The sequence below is a fragment of the Daphnia pulicaria genome, chromosome 3 (assembly GCF_021234035.1).
Source record: "Daphnia pulicaria isolate SC F1-1A chromosome 3, SC_F0-13Bv2, whole genome shotgun sequence".
Lineage (NCBI taxonomy): Eukaryota > Metazoa > Arthropoda > Branchiopoda > Diplostraca > Daphniidae > Daphnia > Daphnia pulicaria.
The window spans coordinates 6,758,291-6,773,987 of record NC_060915.1 but is presented as its reverse complement, the minus strand read 5'-3'; the positions used below and the strand labels follow the sequence as shown (position 1 = coordinate 6,773,987).

At 38.9% G+C, this 15,697-nt stretch overlaps 2 long non-coding RNA genes across 4 annotated transcripts; one reads left to right on the top strand and one right to left on the bottom strand.

Moving 5' to 3' along the window:
• The first annotated feature begins 876 nt into the window (after nt 1–876).
• Nucleotides 877–3,889, top strand: LOC124328915. 3 transcript variants are annotated; one of them, XR_006916546.1, is made up of 5 exons: nt 877–2,739; nt 2,903–2,970; nt 3,028–3,252; nt 3,321–3,614; nt 3,674–3,889. It is a non-coding gene; the product is annotated as an uncharacterized LOC124328915 (long non-coding RNA). The 3 variants fall into 3 exon arrangements; XR_006916547.1 differs by lacking the exon at nt 2,903–2,970 and having other exon boundaries at nt 3,100–3,252; XR_006916545.1 differs by having other exon boundaries at nt 2,903–3,252.
• A 4,381-nt stretch (nt 3,890–8,270) lies between these two features.
• Nucleotides 8,271–8,761, bottom strand: LOC124328918. The gene is made up of 3 exons (XR_006916550.1): nt 8,710–8,761; nt 8,491–8,647; nt 8,271–8,424 (listed from the first exon to the last, which is right to left on the bottom strand). It is a non-coding gene; the product is annotated as an uncharacterized LOC124328918 (long non-coding RNA).
• Between the last annotated feature and the right edge of the window lie 6,936 nt (nt 8,762–15,697).

Sequence of the window (15,697 nt, the reverse complement as noted above, 5' to 3'; positions counted from 1 at the left end):
ATCAAACCATTTCTGCACAATGTACGTTGAGAAATTGGTATTGAGACGAACATTTGCACTTTCGGTGCGACGTCGAGAAGGGAAATTAGTCCTTCTCGAGGTCCAAGTGAAGGTACGGAAAATCCCAGCCATTATTGGCTACAAAGACTCCAATCGAGTCGAAATTTGGACACACCCCCAATTTCTTTTTGAAGAGGAGTCTTCAGTTTCGTGTCTACCACAGCCCGAAAGCGTAGATGGCAAGATCAAGGTCTTGCTGTCCCAAGAGGTAGACATCGACGACTTAGAAGAAGACGAAGGGAGCCCGGAAAGGCAAAACGAAACAATGGAGGAGGAACTGGAAGAAGGAGAAATCGTGGACGAAGAGGAGGAAGAAATTTATGAAGAAAGAGAGGAACTGGAAGAAGGAGAAATCGTGGAGGAAGAGGAAGAAGAAATTTATGAAGAAAGAGAGGAAGCAGAAGAAGAAGAAAACTCTGACCAAATGGTGCCGTGTCGTGAGGAATCATTGGTACCCTATGCGGGTACTGATGAAGACTCAAACGCCACCATCATCAATCCCCACAACCCAGTCTAATTGTTTATTTTATATATATATTATCTTGTTTATTATCTTATATACTTATTTAACTTTTACTCGTTTGGTGTTGGTATAATATTTTGCCATTATGTATTACTCAATCGCTTTCTCTATACAATATATGCTATCCTTGTTCAATTATTTTATTGGGTTTTGTTTCGCCCTCCAACCCAGAATTTCTTCGGGTAAGGGAGGAATGCAGCGAGGCGGGAGCCCTGCCTCTCAAGGTGAAAGCCGTCAGCCTTTTATGACAAGGCAAGCGCTTTCAGCCTTGATACTTAGGTTACTTCGGATGGTGCAATGCCAATTGCGCCATCCGACAAACATCTTTCTCTTCTTGCACCACCACATCCTGGTGATGGTGCAACTGTATACGTGTCTGTACCTATGTTGCAATAACTAACCCTAAGTATAAAAGCCCACGCTCTGCCTCATCCCGGCAGAGTGATCCCGGCAGTGTACTCCCCAACAAGTGGTAAATACAAGTTTCCTTATAATCTACTCAGTGTTTATGTGTTAGTGTTAGTTCAGTATAAGTGTAACTTCAGTGTAAGTGCATATTGTGATCCAATTATCACACTGTCATCTTGCCTAAACATGTTCCAGTTTTTTGGGGGCCAAGTAAAAAAGTAAAAGAAATTCAAAACAGAGAATGTATACAAACGATATAAATTCCATAATAGAGGAATATGGGGCTTTCCCTAAACTGCAAAAGCGAAAGTCGAAACGTGAAACGCCTAAAAAAAGAAACAGCTTGCCAAACGGACCAAACTGTTGGGACCCTGTTTCGCATTTTAGTTGTTGTTACCGTGCTAAACTTTGGTGGCGCGAAACATCATGACATGAGAACTTCCTTGTAACAGACGATGACGCCATAAACAAACTTAAAGTCACTAAAAGCGCCCTTGAGATAAGTTTATCTTAGTTTCTTTTTTTTAAATAAATTAATTAAAGGATATTAAAGTCTCGTGTATTTATTTAAAGTATTACTACTCTCTCAGAAATATGTCGGTAGTTTTACCGAGTAAAATCTCGGTAATAAACGTCCAGACAATATTTTGTCGGGATTTTTTGTATCAAGATTTAAAATCGCTACCATTGTCGATTAGCGCCTTTCTGTTTTTGCTTTCCCGTTTTCAGACCGGATATACTCGCCCCTCTCATTTTTTTGTCCCAAGTTCTATCTGGGTTTTAATGCCTACTCAGGGTTAGAGAGGGAGAGATCCGAAAACTAAATTTCCACCCACTCCCGATCCTAAGATTTTAAAATTATATTTTCTTTTCTCTTCTACTCCGTTCCTCTCTTACTTTACATATCCAATTGTTGTTTTAACCATTTTGTGGGGATTGAAAAAAGTATCAAGAAAAATCGAAATCCTGTAAAAATTAAACCATAGTTAGTAAGGGGGGGGGGATATTGATATAGCTGGTATAATAATAGGCAGACGTAGTTTTATCTTGCTTTATAAAACGATGAAGGCAGTTTAAATGACCTAATTTGACCTAACATAACGCTGTCTACATTTTTTACTTCGAATTTATTTACCCCATTAAATTTATTTACCCATAATTAATTCCCCCTTTTACCCTGTGTTGTGTACTTAATCTATGTTTAGTTGTCTTCCTTTTTCCATTTCTTTAATCAACCGCCGGCCAAAAGAGGAAAGGCGACAATTTTAATTTGTATGCCTCTTTTTTTCTTCATCAATACCACAATTGATTATCGGTATTCTTAAAGTAGGTTTTTTTGGAAAAAAATTATCAAACAACGACATCTATCTCGGCAATATTTTACCGAGATTTGATCTCAGAATTTTTTAACGACATATTTCATGGGTAGTAATTTCATGTGATTCGCATTTAGTATTCTGACACCGCCATGCTTCCTGAACGTAAGTAACTTCCTCGGTTTAACAATCTTATTTTATGATCTGCCGAGTCTCGTTCGTATGAATTTGCCAATTTGACGATTTCAATTTATTATTGATTCCTCATCTGATTTTTAATATATTGTTTCCATGCTTTCACCTTTTTTGCTAACTAATCTATGCTTTTTTATTTAAATAATGCAGTCATGATTGATGTGACTTCATGAAACCAGGAGTCCGGTGCGGAGGATAATGCGTCAATAGACCATTGCGACAGTGGCACAAAATTAGGTAAATAAATGACAAAAGACCAAGACGAATGTAGACCAAAACGAAAAATGATCCTTGCGTCTTCTCCCCAAAATGTCACATGCCCAATTATTTTTCTTTTCTACGACTTTTGAACAAAAAGTCAGAAGACCAAAGCGACACTAAACCAAACCTTTTTATACAGCCATACTATAGAGGGACTTGGCAACGCATAGTAGACAGCTTGTGTGAATCAAATCAAAACAAAAATAAGTCAGTAATAAAAAGAGTTTGATTTCAGAATTAAACTAATGTCGCAGTAATTATCAGGAGTTAGTCTACTTTGCCAAACAAAACAAAAACCCCTTCTTCATGATTATAAAGTGGATTTCGCTATTCAAGTATTCAGGCAACGTGGAAAGTTCTGCTAGTATGGAGCTCTAAATGCTTCCCTCAATCATCAAAGATTTTTACGAGATTACACATGTGAAAAGAAGTCAAACCCATTTCGATGCCGAAGAACTGTCGAAAAATGGATATTCCAGCACCCTCAGTGTAACTAAATTGCTTGTGTTATTCATTTGAGTAATAACGTGTTTATATTTCTATCGCTTTATCTGTAGTTATACACCAAAGAAAAGGAAGTGTCAGTGCGAGCAAAGGTCTCTCTAATTTGGAGAGCACATCAATGTCAACCAAGTCTTGAGCCAAACTGATTGGTTGACACAACTACTCGACGTGGAAGTTCAAGGTGGCCATGTTGTGCAGCTGAAAGGTTCATTGGAAACTCCCCCTACAGCAGTTCCTATGCAGCCTTTCAAGAGCAAGAAAACTGAAATCCTGTGAAGAATTCATCAGAAAAAGCAAATAAAGAGGAGCTGTTAGTTGCTGAGCCAATCGGTGTAACCTTGGTTCAGGTAGAATATGTGCAATAATCATGCAAACTTTTTTGTTAAAAAGTTCAATCATTTTCTAGATAAACCCCCCTAAGTGTTGAAGATGATTCTACTGTTACGAAGACGGAAGATACTGCTAGCTGATTAAGAAACCGACGAAGAAGAAAGTCTTGTCTCGTTATGTGGAGTCATTGAGCACAGCGGTCGGCTCAGTAGTTACCACAACACAGCTTTCTTATAAGTAAAACCAGTAACATCGCATCCATTAACCCAGCTTCAAATGTCGCTTAATACAAAGTTTCATCAGAAAATTAACATTTGGAGTTTTTTTTTGCTGTCGTGCTAGAATGAGAATGACTAAGAGAAATATCTCATTGTCCCTTCGTAGATAGGTTTTAGGAGAGAAAACGGTTCAAATGAACAGGTGGTGGCGCAGAGAAGTGGCATTCACCTGAAAGCCAGGTTCTAACTGTAAGATTTCTCTGTGAATCCAATGCAAATTCCCATTTCTCCATCAGAGAAGAAAAGGGTAAGATAAAGCTGGCTGCTTGTGTTCAGGCATTCTTTAACGTCGCGTTCGTTGTATCCGAGTAAAAGAAACTTTAAGGGCGCATCCTAATTTCTGGGAATGTAAATTATTGAATTGTTAATGAAAAAAGTAATAACTAATTCTTTAAAAAAAAGACCTTGAACGCGAAATTTTGAACGACGCCCTTTTCTTTCGGGAAGAATCGTGTTAAGGACATCGTTCTCTTTCCCTTTAGTTCAAATAAATTTTGAATGATGATTAGTATTCAACTGAACCCGTACTAAATAGGGTAAGAAAGAGCTGTATAGGAGAAGGAAAACATCTATAGGTCGGAAGTCTCAGCAATGCGTTCCCATCTCACTTAGGTTGAGATAATGGATGAAAGGGCGGAGATATCGGATGACTATCATTACTCAATCACTCGGCCACACGCGATTGATTGTTCCTTCCTTTATAACGTAGGACAGCAATAAAATAGAAGGGCATTCCACCAAGGTTTTCTCCTTGTTTCATTTCACAATAATGGGGGGGGATGATGTTATTCCTCTCATCACTACATTTTTATTTACTAAACGCTGCAACGCTATGTTCTCGCATTCAATGGTTGCTAAGATGCCTTTATCGAAACCTATACATCCCGGATAGCACAGTGTCTTTCGATGATCAAACACCTCCAAGGACGTAATTGGAGATCTCGTTGTCGTCTAAGAAACGCCAAGAGTAAATGTCACCCGATTCCCTAGAGCTAGAGATGAAAGCAGATTGAAAGAGTCAGTCAATCAAAAGCGAAAGAGGATCGAAACTTTATTCAATGGACGTTAGGTATATGAGCGGGATATAGAGCGTGATCGTAAATCTTCATTTCGAATTTGTTTGTAGATGCTCTGAATGAATCGGCGAGAGTTGTGTTAACTGTAGAGAAATAAAATCCTGCCCAATATAGCTATAACCTATTCATGACCTTCTACTTGTCTCGGACGTATCACTTTAAGTGGATTGAACGCGAATTACGCTATACAGCACAGCATGGGATATTCCGTTCAACGTATTGAAGTGGGGGTGGGGGGTGGGACACAGTTTGCCCCTCCGGTGGAAGCTGTCGGTGGAAGCGGCACAAATAGCTCTAGCCTGTAAAAAATATTCGTCAACGCTGTACTTTAACCTTGATCATCTCAACATGAACTACGTTGGATCAACGTTTTCTGGTAGGCCTACTGAATAGTAGGCAGCGAGCTGCAGTATAGCTTTATTCAAGTTGGGATGGTGGGTTGATGTTTTAGTTCTCTCCTCATGTTTTTTTAATCAAGTGCAATTTATCTCGAACGAATATGGATGCACCTCCCGTAAGATGGGAATTTAGAGCTGGGATTCGAAGCGGAGGAAATGTGTTGGTGGATTTGCGACATGGCTACATTTACTCCCGACATCCTTTCCGATCCCGACGATCCCGACATCAAAGCAACCGATGCCGAGTTATGGTTTCTTTTGGGAACAATGCCTATGTGGTCTTAGGGGAGCATTCTCATCCCAATGATCGGCAACTGATAAGGAACCTTGAGATGGAAAATTGGTGCTGCCTCGAAGCCATAAACTCACCTAGATCTCTTCATCAGATTTATCTAGATGCAACTGAAAGGTAAACGTTTCATGTAATAATTCTAGCATCACAATCATAGACTTTATTTCGGCCTCAGGCCAAGTAATTGTGTGATTTAAGTGATGTTATTTCGATTATCAATCATCATTTGTTGTTTTCCTGAAATTGCAGATTCCCGGGTGCAACCTTGACATTTCCCCAGGTTCGAAGGAATTTACAAAGAGCTCGTGCAAGAGCGCAACCTAGAATTCCAAACTCCCTCGAAGATGCGCACCAGTTAATAGAGAACAGCCCCATGTACCGGTATAACATAAGACTGAATTTCTTCGTCTATACCCTTAACTATATCGCTTAATTATTTTAGGATGTTACGTAATGGGCAAGGACAATTTTATTTCGGAGAAATAAGAAACGGCGATGGACTCGCCTTGGTTTTTATCAACATTCCTCTATTGCGAATTTTACGAATTACCACGGAAATTAGCATGGATGGGACATTTCGCTGTGTCCCCCGTTTTTTCCAACAGCTGGCAACCGTACACGCTATAGCCTACGGATATGTAATGCAGAGATTTTAATGATATTTTTTGTTCTCTGCCATTCTATGTAACAACTTTTATTCAGTCGTTTCCTGTAGGTTTTTTTTTTACGACAGCAAGGACTCAAGCGTTGTACACTTTGCGTTTGCAACGCTTAGTGGAAATCTGTATAGAACACGCTGGAGCAGAACCACAACCTGTGCGAATGATTGCGGACTACGAGCTGGCGCTCCTTCAGGCAATGCAGACTGTTTTTCCTGACGGGCATGCACGCGGTTGTTGGTTTCATTCTGACATGGTTTGTTTTTTTCCCTTCTTTATTAGATATTTTTATTTGTCATTTTACGCATTTTCTTTTTCGTTAGGCCATGTACCGATATGCCTCCTCCTTGGGACTTACTGCCGCGTATCGGGACATCCAAATTGTCGGACGAGTTATACGGATGTGTATTGCTCTTCCTCTCTTGCCGCACGGGAGAATAGAAGAGGCATTCCAAGCCATTCAACTGTATGCACAAGCCGTTAATGAAGTCCCCGATGTCCAAGTCCGACTATCCGTGGCCCGATTTTTGGGTTACATAAGAACGTTTTGGCTGGATCAAGTTGGTGCCCCACGCTTCTCTGTCTACAATCAAGTTAATCGGACAAATAACCATATTGAATCGTGGCACCGTGGATTGAACGAAATAATGATGGTAGCCCATCCAGGATTTTGGGTCTTTATCGGTAAGTGTTGATAAATACTCGAGTTGTAAATGGCCATTGGAAGAAGTGCATTGAATCTTATGTTGACGGATTAATATAATTTTACAGGACATCTCCAACGAGCGGCGGGAATCGCCATTCGCGATTTGTTGGGGGTAGAAGGTGGTTTGGCAGTTCGCGAATTAAGGCGAAGGAGAGACGTACGTCGAGACAGACAAATAGTCGATGCTACTAGTCGCCTTCAAGAAAACAGAGTAACACTCTTGGAATTCCTAATTCTGGCATCCAATTATTTCAATCGCGATGGCGTGATTCAAATGAACAATCATGCGGAGGAGCAAATGGTACGAATTTTATACTGATTGCCTTTGAATGCATGCCCCCAAATAAAAAAAATTTTCTGTCAATACTCTTTACTTATAGATCTTCAGAGAACCCGTTCAAATTGAGAGAATCGCTTTCGAGGTACTCCTTCGCGTTGATCCCATTGGTGCCGTAGAAATCCCTCAAGTTCCAGTTCCCGAGGAGAATGCTCCACCTGCCGAGGAGATGGCCCCGGAGCCACGTCGTATCCGCATTATTCGCCGTAGAAGCGACGAGTTTGTTGAGGGAATTGTGGGGGATAGACAAATGCATCACGCCAATCTACCTCGAAGAGAGGACTTGCCCCGCCGTGAGGTCGCTCTGATCCCCCAGCACAGAATGGGGCCGTTCGATGTCTGCAGCATATGTCAGGAATGGCCCGCTGACTTGTGGATCGATTGCTGTGAGCATCATTTTTGCGAAGACTGTGTTGGGGAATTATCGCAGGAGAGAGTGGACAGGGAAGATGGCTTTCGCCTCCGAGCAAGTGTGTGCCCTACTGCAGACAGGAGTTTTTAATAGCTTTTCCTCTGCAAAATCCGGCCCAGTTGGAGAACCAATAACAGCCAATAACAAATTCAAAAGATTTGTAACAAGAGGAGTTGACTGCATCTTAAAGCGTTTTATCTTTGATGTGTATTTGTCAGCCTCCTCTTCCTGCGCAACAATAATTTCGAACTATTTTGTCATTTACATCGCGTGCATTTCATGTAAAAAAAAGTGCTGAACTTCGCTAAGCTGTTGTTTTTTAATGTTTTCACCTGTTGAAGTCTTAACCTGCCCCAAAAACCCAAAACAACCCCCCTTGTCCTTTTTTTCTCACTTCACAACAGGGACCTGGAATAACTGATCATCTAGTGCGCTTTTTACATTGCATTTTTATTTCCAACAAAGATATGTACAACTTGTTGTCTTGAAGAGACAAGGAATTTGAATTTGTTATCTTTCATTAGTTATCTTTTTTGGGACAAACATGTTGCGCCAAGCTGTGAATCACACCAGTGAGGTCCCATGTCTTCTGCCATTTTGTCAGAAATCGCACACCTTCTGCTGAAAAGCATGGCTTCTAGCCAGCTTTATTATCAATGTCTGTTGAAACTTAAAAAACAAATTATTTCAAGAAAAGGAAGGCTATTATTATAGCACGGAATAACCAGTTAATACCTGAAAGTTTATAATTTTCGTAGCGAATTGCTAAAAATGTTTCATGTTCTACATTTCTAAACCGTGCTTTACAACCAGCTGAGTGTGTGTCCTGTCTCTATCGTAGTCTCAATAGAGCTCCATTCTTAACCACTGGAGAGATATAAGGATGTGCATGCTGCAAATTAAATAGAACCATAAATTAAGAAATAGCTTATTATACAAGAAAATGTGATCTACATAAGGCCATTGTGATTGCTGTTTGTATCCAAACGATAGTAAGTTCATAGAAGTAATTCTTGAATTCAAAGACAGGACCTTCAATCATTTAATGACATGCACACCAACACGCCAATTTATCTCCAAACCATTCCTTGCCATGTCTATGAAACATAAACTGGATTTGAAGTTTCAGTTCTTCGGTTTGCAAGGCTGAAAATAAAAACGAAGTATTAACAGTAATGAGAATATACCACAATAATGTGTGCTTACCACTGTATTCTAAATAGAACCACTTTTATTCTGCAAATCTGATGTTACCCTGATGTAATTTGAACTTAACACAGTTCTACCTGGCTAGAAAGTCCCAGGTGACCCTGTTCGACGAAAATTCAAAGGTTGATCTTGAGCGAACTGGCTTTTTGTTTTAATAAATAACTAACCCATATATGGCTTCAAAGGGGATTTCTCCCTCATATAATCGTTGGAATTTCACTCGCAATTGAGTAAAGATAAAATTACTAGTAGGAAATAGGAATAATCCATGACGCTTAGAGTTGTTTGTAAATAACAACCCACTATCGTCTGCTCAGCGTTGCCAGGTCTCATTGGTATCGTGTCGCTAAATACCAAAGACGCTTTGGTCTTATGACGTTTCGGTCTAATGATGTTCAGAGTTTTGTTCTTCTGTCACTAAAGTCAAATGACCACTTGGGCATTTGTCATTAACGCACAATTTCTTTCGGGCCTAGTGTCGCAATTTTTTATTTGTGGTCTAGAGTCACAAATGCACATTGTCTATTTGGCCTTCTGTCCGGCACCGGAAACCAGCTTTGGTGTTTTTTTTTCAAATTAACTTACTTTCATTCCGCAAAGAAATAAATGAGTGTGATGAAAGAACCTTAGAAGAAGAATCTGAGGTGAGACGATCTATCACCTAATTTATCCTTACCTACATTCTCTGAGGTATTTTAAAATTCAAAAATAACAAGATGTCCATAATAATTCTTATACTTGTCTATTCGTTGTGCATCTTCCTGTTTCTGTTGTGACGGGGAAATTATTGTGACAGGTGTTTATCGTTTTCTTATTCGTTTTTCTTGCACTATGTGATGATTTGTTATCCCTGTCATACAAAATCTTGGTGACATCTTAACAATGATAACATTAGAATTCTGAGAATATTAAAGGTTTTAAAGTTTTCATGTTCTTGTGTTTTGTTCTAAACCTATCTTTTTGTTTCATGGCTTCTGAAGAGCGGCAAATTCGATCGTTTCTCCAGTCAGTAGCGTTTCCCACAGGTATGTTTAGTGTCTCATTCTGGTGGATTGCGAATGATTATTTTTTTTAATCACCCCAGACTAAAGGACACTGTTGGTTGTTTTTTCTCAATGAATTTTTATTGTCTATTTTTCCCTTGTCCAAGTTTTTAAAATATCTTAATGTAGCCTAATTTCATGATTGTTATCCGCGTTAAATTGTTAAATTTTGCATTTTTACACAGTTTCTTTCTGTTTTTATCCAATACATCATTTAAAAATACCACCATACCCGTACGCGACAGATAGCTTAAAAGTGCTTTTTTATTTTTTCCCCGTTTCCCAAGCTTACGTTAGCTTACATTAGCTTATATTTCATATAGTAGCCCAAGAGTTAGGTTTGTTTTGCTTAACGTAGCTAGATTTTTTTTATTCCGTCGATGATGTTTGTCTTCAAGCTTTATTAAGCTGAAAATTACTTATATTTTACCAAGAAGACTTAAACTCAGGTCATACTTTTTTTTTAATAAGCTTGAACTTACTTTTACTTTTTCTTCCTTGGTTTTGATTCATCCCGGATTCACCTTAAAGTTACTTGAAATAATAAAAGTAATGAAAATAAAAGCTTGGACAAGCTTTCTTTTTATCATCTAGGGAAAAAATAAGCTGAAAACAGCTAAGATTTTCTTTTTGATTTTATGCTATATAATTCTTAAGTTAATGTAAGCTTATTCTATGCTATGATTAGAAAATTAACGATTATATAAGCTGAAAACAGCCGAAAACAGCCGAAAACAGCTAACTTTTCTCCTAATTAATAATCAGCATATGCTGCAATCGATATGTACATCATCTGCTCTCTTAATCTAGATTCTATAATGTAAATTATTATTTTTACCGATAAATTGAATATTTTATTTATGTCTTATTTCTTACGGATATACCCTGCGCTTTTCAACTACCTGCGCCATATCAACTAAAGGCTAAATATACATCGAGTAATATATTCAATAAGAGCAATGTAAAAAGTAATTTTAATAAGTGATAACGATGCATTAAAAGGATTAAGGGAAAGAGAAAAAGAAGAGAAGAGAAAAATATATCTGGTGTAATTTTGGTAGTATTCATTATTGAGAATTTTAACATATCAATTAATGCCACATCAGGACCAACGGTGACCGTCAACAAAAAACGCAGCAAACCCTCATAACATCCGCAATTGGAAAGGTGACCCAACATTTGCGAAAAAGCTTAGAAATATAAAGGTTAGCTTAGTTAAGCTTAGAGAAAGGTGCGCGCGCGCAATTTCTTTATTTCCCCCTTTTTTTCTAGGATAGATGAGAGTAAGCTGAATCAAGCTTCAGAAAAAACAGCAATTCTTAGCTCACCACGAGAACAGCTATGTTTAGCTTATATATTTCATGGTTCTGTGTGTTGCAAAGTTAGGCTTTCTAAATCTTTAGTAAAAAACGAAATTTTTGCGTTTTTTCTAAGCTTAAAAAGTACTTTTAAGCTATCTGTCGCGTACGGGTACCATGCTGCTCTGTCTTTTCTTTGATCATAAAATGTAAATAGAAAGATAGACGGTAACGGAAGAAGAAATCAAATTTTATTGTCCCTCCTCTTCAACGCCTTATAATACCATAGCGGGAGTCATGAAACATGGGGGCCTTACTCCGTCGATTTAGACTCTGATGAGGAAAATAAAAAGTTTTTTTTTGCAAGAGGTTTCACTCTTTAGTATGCCCTTCGGCATTAGGTCCCACGAAATGGTCACTAAACTTTTGTTCGTTTTGACAGCTGTTCCGCATTTTAGGCGTTTCGCGTTTCGCTTTCGCAGTTTAGGGACAGCCGGAATATGGTATGCGTAGACGAGAGAGTGAAAATGGTACTAAAATTGGAATCGTCAACTATCGGCAACTCTGGTCGGGTGTGTGCAAGATACCAGCTTTCCAGCATTCCAAATTTCCAAATACCCCATCATAAGCTACACCATTATTCACTGATTGAATTTAACTATGAGGATTCTGTTGCACAGTTTTTGAATTATCTGTGCAATCTCTTTGCTCAGCATCAACTGGCTGAATTGTTTCATCGCCTGTTTCCAGAAGTTTATCATCTATTGAATCCAAAATAATATAATGTTTTCATTATTAGACTAAGCGAGTATACAACTTTTCCATTTTATAAAGTTACCATAATCATTTACTGACAGATTGTTTTCAACCACGATAAGGATTGTTTGGTAGATCAGGTATGATTTTGCCTCTGTAGAGTACCTCAATCGGAATGTTTTCCTGAATTTCTTCCAGCCGAAGCCAATTTTAACAATTACTGTATCATTATAGACTTATAAAAAAATGCACGACAACCATATGGTGTTTGTACCATTGACGTTTGAAGGAAATGCAGAAATTGTACTCTTGGTAACAGTCAGGATATTATCCCATTATGATCAAACTAAAGAGTCAAATAAACGCAGGTTTTCCGAACGACAAATGCAATTTGGACAGTAAATTGCGTCCCTATTGGTGCGTAAAGGATTGGCTAACAATCGATGAAGCCGACGATATGATCGTCGAATCCATCCGTGCATCAATTTTGCTTAATTTGCTGGTGATGCACCAAGACGCAACATAAACGTTTCCGTTTATTGTCCCGGCATCGACAATGATATTGTAAACGCCACCAAAAACTGTGACGAGTGCAATAAGCACCTCCCGTCGTCACCACCTGAACCGTTTTGTCGTTTTTCACCGGCAACTCGCCCTTTTGAGCAAATTCATGTGGACCTAGGTGACGTCAACGGCCGTAATTTCCTCGTCATGGTTGATAGTTTTAGTGGTTGGCCTCATGTGGTCGCATTTAGCGACACCAAAACTTCCGCTCGTGCTATCATCGGCCATATCCGTACTTTTTTTTCCAGTGTAGGAGTTCCCGTCACCTTCTGGTCCGATAACGGGCCCCAATTTGGCGCAGCAGAATTCCGGCGTTTCCTCACTGACTGGAGAATCCTCCCCTCACGTCTTCGCCATATTACGCCCAATCAAACGGCCGCACAGAGGCCGAGATCAACACCATGAAGTTCCTCATTCGCGGTTCATTGACGTCGGGCGCTTTTGACGAAGCGGAATTCAAGAAAAGTATTAACTTTTTGCAACGCGTCCGTTCAGGTGGTGCATCACCAGCACAACTTGTGTTTAACCGTCCGGTGCGCGATTGTTTGTCGACTCACCGCCGCTTGTTTGCTCCCGAATGGCAAAAGGCGGCCGACACGCGGGATAAACGGGCGAGACGATCAAAGGAGCTGTAAGTCGCCAATTACAATAAACGTACTCGGCCGTTGGCCGCGTTTGTTGTCGGCAACCATGTCCTGATCCCGCACCCCATCAGTAAGCTGTGGTTGCTGACACTAGAACACCAAAAATACTGTATAATAAAATTATTTCTTTTCAAAAGACAGTTAAGGCAGGAAAAACACAATTACTATTTAAAATGGTGTACGGCATTTTGGACACGGATAATTGCGTGTAAATCTAAGAACTAAAAAACTAATTAGAACGAAGCGCAGTGAAACTTATGATTTGATACATATTTTTCCATAGTGGAACCAACACCCAAGCGTATGCGCAGCTTGGAATGATGTTTGAAAAGCAGACAAAATATAGATTCTTCATAATCAGAAATGATTCTTTCACAAGCCAGGCCTTCTTCGTCCCCAAGTCTCCGAACAGCTTCCAGTATTTCCTCCATAACCATGTTATAAAGGGGCAGCGTTTTCTCGCTAATAAAAACTTAAGCTACTTGAAATGGCTAAGTAAATAAAAAAAAGGTTATGATTTGCACCAATTAAACATATTATGATTGCAGACCTATTGATAAACAAATTTGGGACCGTTTCAAAAGTTCCATCAGCGTGAATTTGTTTTGTGTGAAGGAGAGAACCCAAAGTTGCCACAAAATAAAAGAGAAAGCAGCGCCGTTCCCGTAGCAGTCGAAAACGGGTCTTCAAAAAATTCATCAGAAACATCTCGAGTTCTCTTAAAAAGCAGTTACAAAAGTTAGAAGAGAAAATAATTGGCGATTTATCGTTTCCTCTTACCAATATTGTTGTAGCAAACGAAGCAAATCTTCAGCTTCGTCGAATGTCCTTGGAAGTGGTGTCTTATTTTCTTGTTTGATCCGTTGCATCCGTTTTTCAAGTGCTCCGTTAAATCCGATGACGACTTCTGAACACCTAAAGGAAGAAAATACATTTATTGATAATAAGGAATATATAACATTCAAGTGTTTATCCTTACTTGTGTTGCACTTAATCGAAAATTAATTTAAGGCTAACAGGAGTGCATTGTTCTATCACTCGCTTACAACATTCATTCACAAATTCAATTCTCCCGATATCTTCTGCTTCATTGGATGGCTATGTGCAAACCCTGTTTTGCGGTAAACATCGTCTCTTTTAATTAGACGGGAATGGCAATGAAACTATTTCTAGCCCTGACACCGGTACAACACAGATGTTTTCCTGAAACACAATTCATATATCTTAGTAGAACATACATCAGTTAAGAAAAATTAGTATGATAATAACGTACAATCTTTTAGCAGTGTGAAACAAATACTTGTCACCAGTCTTGAAGAGTTCGCCGTCTTTACTATACATTCTCTACATCTTCGTTGGTATTCTCGTCCTCACTTCCACTCGTTGAAAGATTATCAGCCATATTATTGTACAGAAGAGCACATACATTGTTAGAAATAGTTTGCAAAAATAAGTAAATGAAAACAACAATACCATTAAAACACGAGAGAAACTTGAGCGACTTTGCAAAGCAGATGATCGATCTGATATGACGTAAGAAATCCTTCTGTAGCTTATACACCCCACTGGGCTCTAAAACTTGCTAGGTTCAAGAAAATTCTTTGGTGGTTAAGTCGAGAAAGGTCAAAACAAGACCCTTTCGCACCCGCGTTCAACAGTCCCGTCTTCACCTCACCCCGTCTCTTTTGGGTCTTGTTTACTCGCTGCTTGCTTTCTCGTGTCGCTTTCTGACGAACTGCTGGTTACGCTGATTAACCACACACAATCAGCATCGCTGAATGTGAATCCCGTTGAATGTTTATGTTTGTCATACATTTTTAGCTTGCCACTTTCTATAAAATGGTGGCAATAAATGGCGATGTTTGTGTAGCCTTCTATATCGTATGAACAATCCATTTCAGGAACAAATTATTCGCCGTGGATTCTTTTCCTAAACCTTTGATCTACTTTCTTTATTATAATTTACTTTTCTATTGCCGTAAATGAGTGAATAAGTCCATTGATTGTCACAAGTTAAAAGTTTATTCCATTTTTCAAGTTCTTTTATTCACTTTCTATGTTTAAATTGTGTTTTCTATTCTATGTTTGAAGGATTCAAACTATGACTTCTTTGGAACTGGGGTTGTACGATTTGAATCTTTGGACTAAATTGTTTCCTTTGACGGCCAAGTTAATCTGGGGATCAATGGTAATAATAAAAAAAAAATTATAACACCTAATTTGATAATAATTTAACATACGTCAGCAGCAGAGTTACCCGTCAACCGGAATCATCATTGCATAATCTTTGGGCCCATAGGAGGGCTTACAGTTACTGAGCTTTCCAACTACAGTACCTACCTAAAGTTTGGGAACGCGCTAGAGAACCATATGAAAAAAGGTTTTTATTGGCGTTCCGAAAATTACTATTTTTTCAGAATGCGATGAA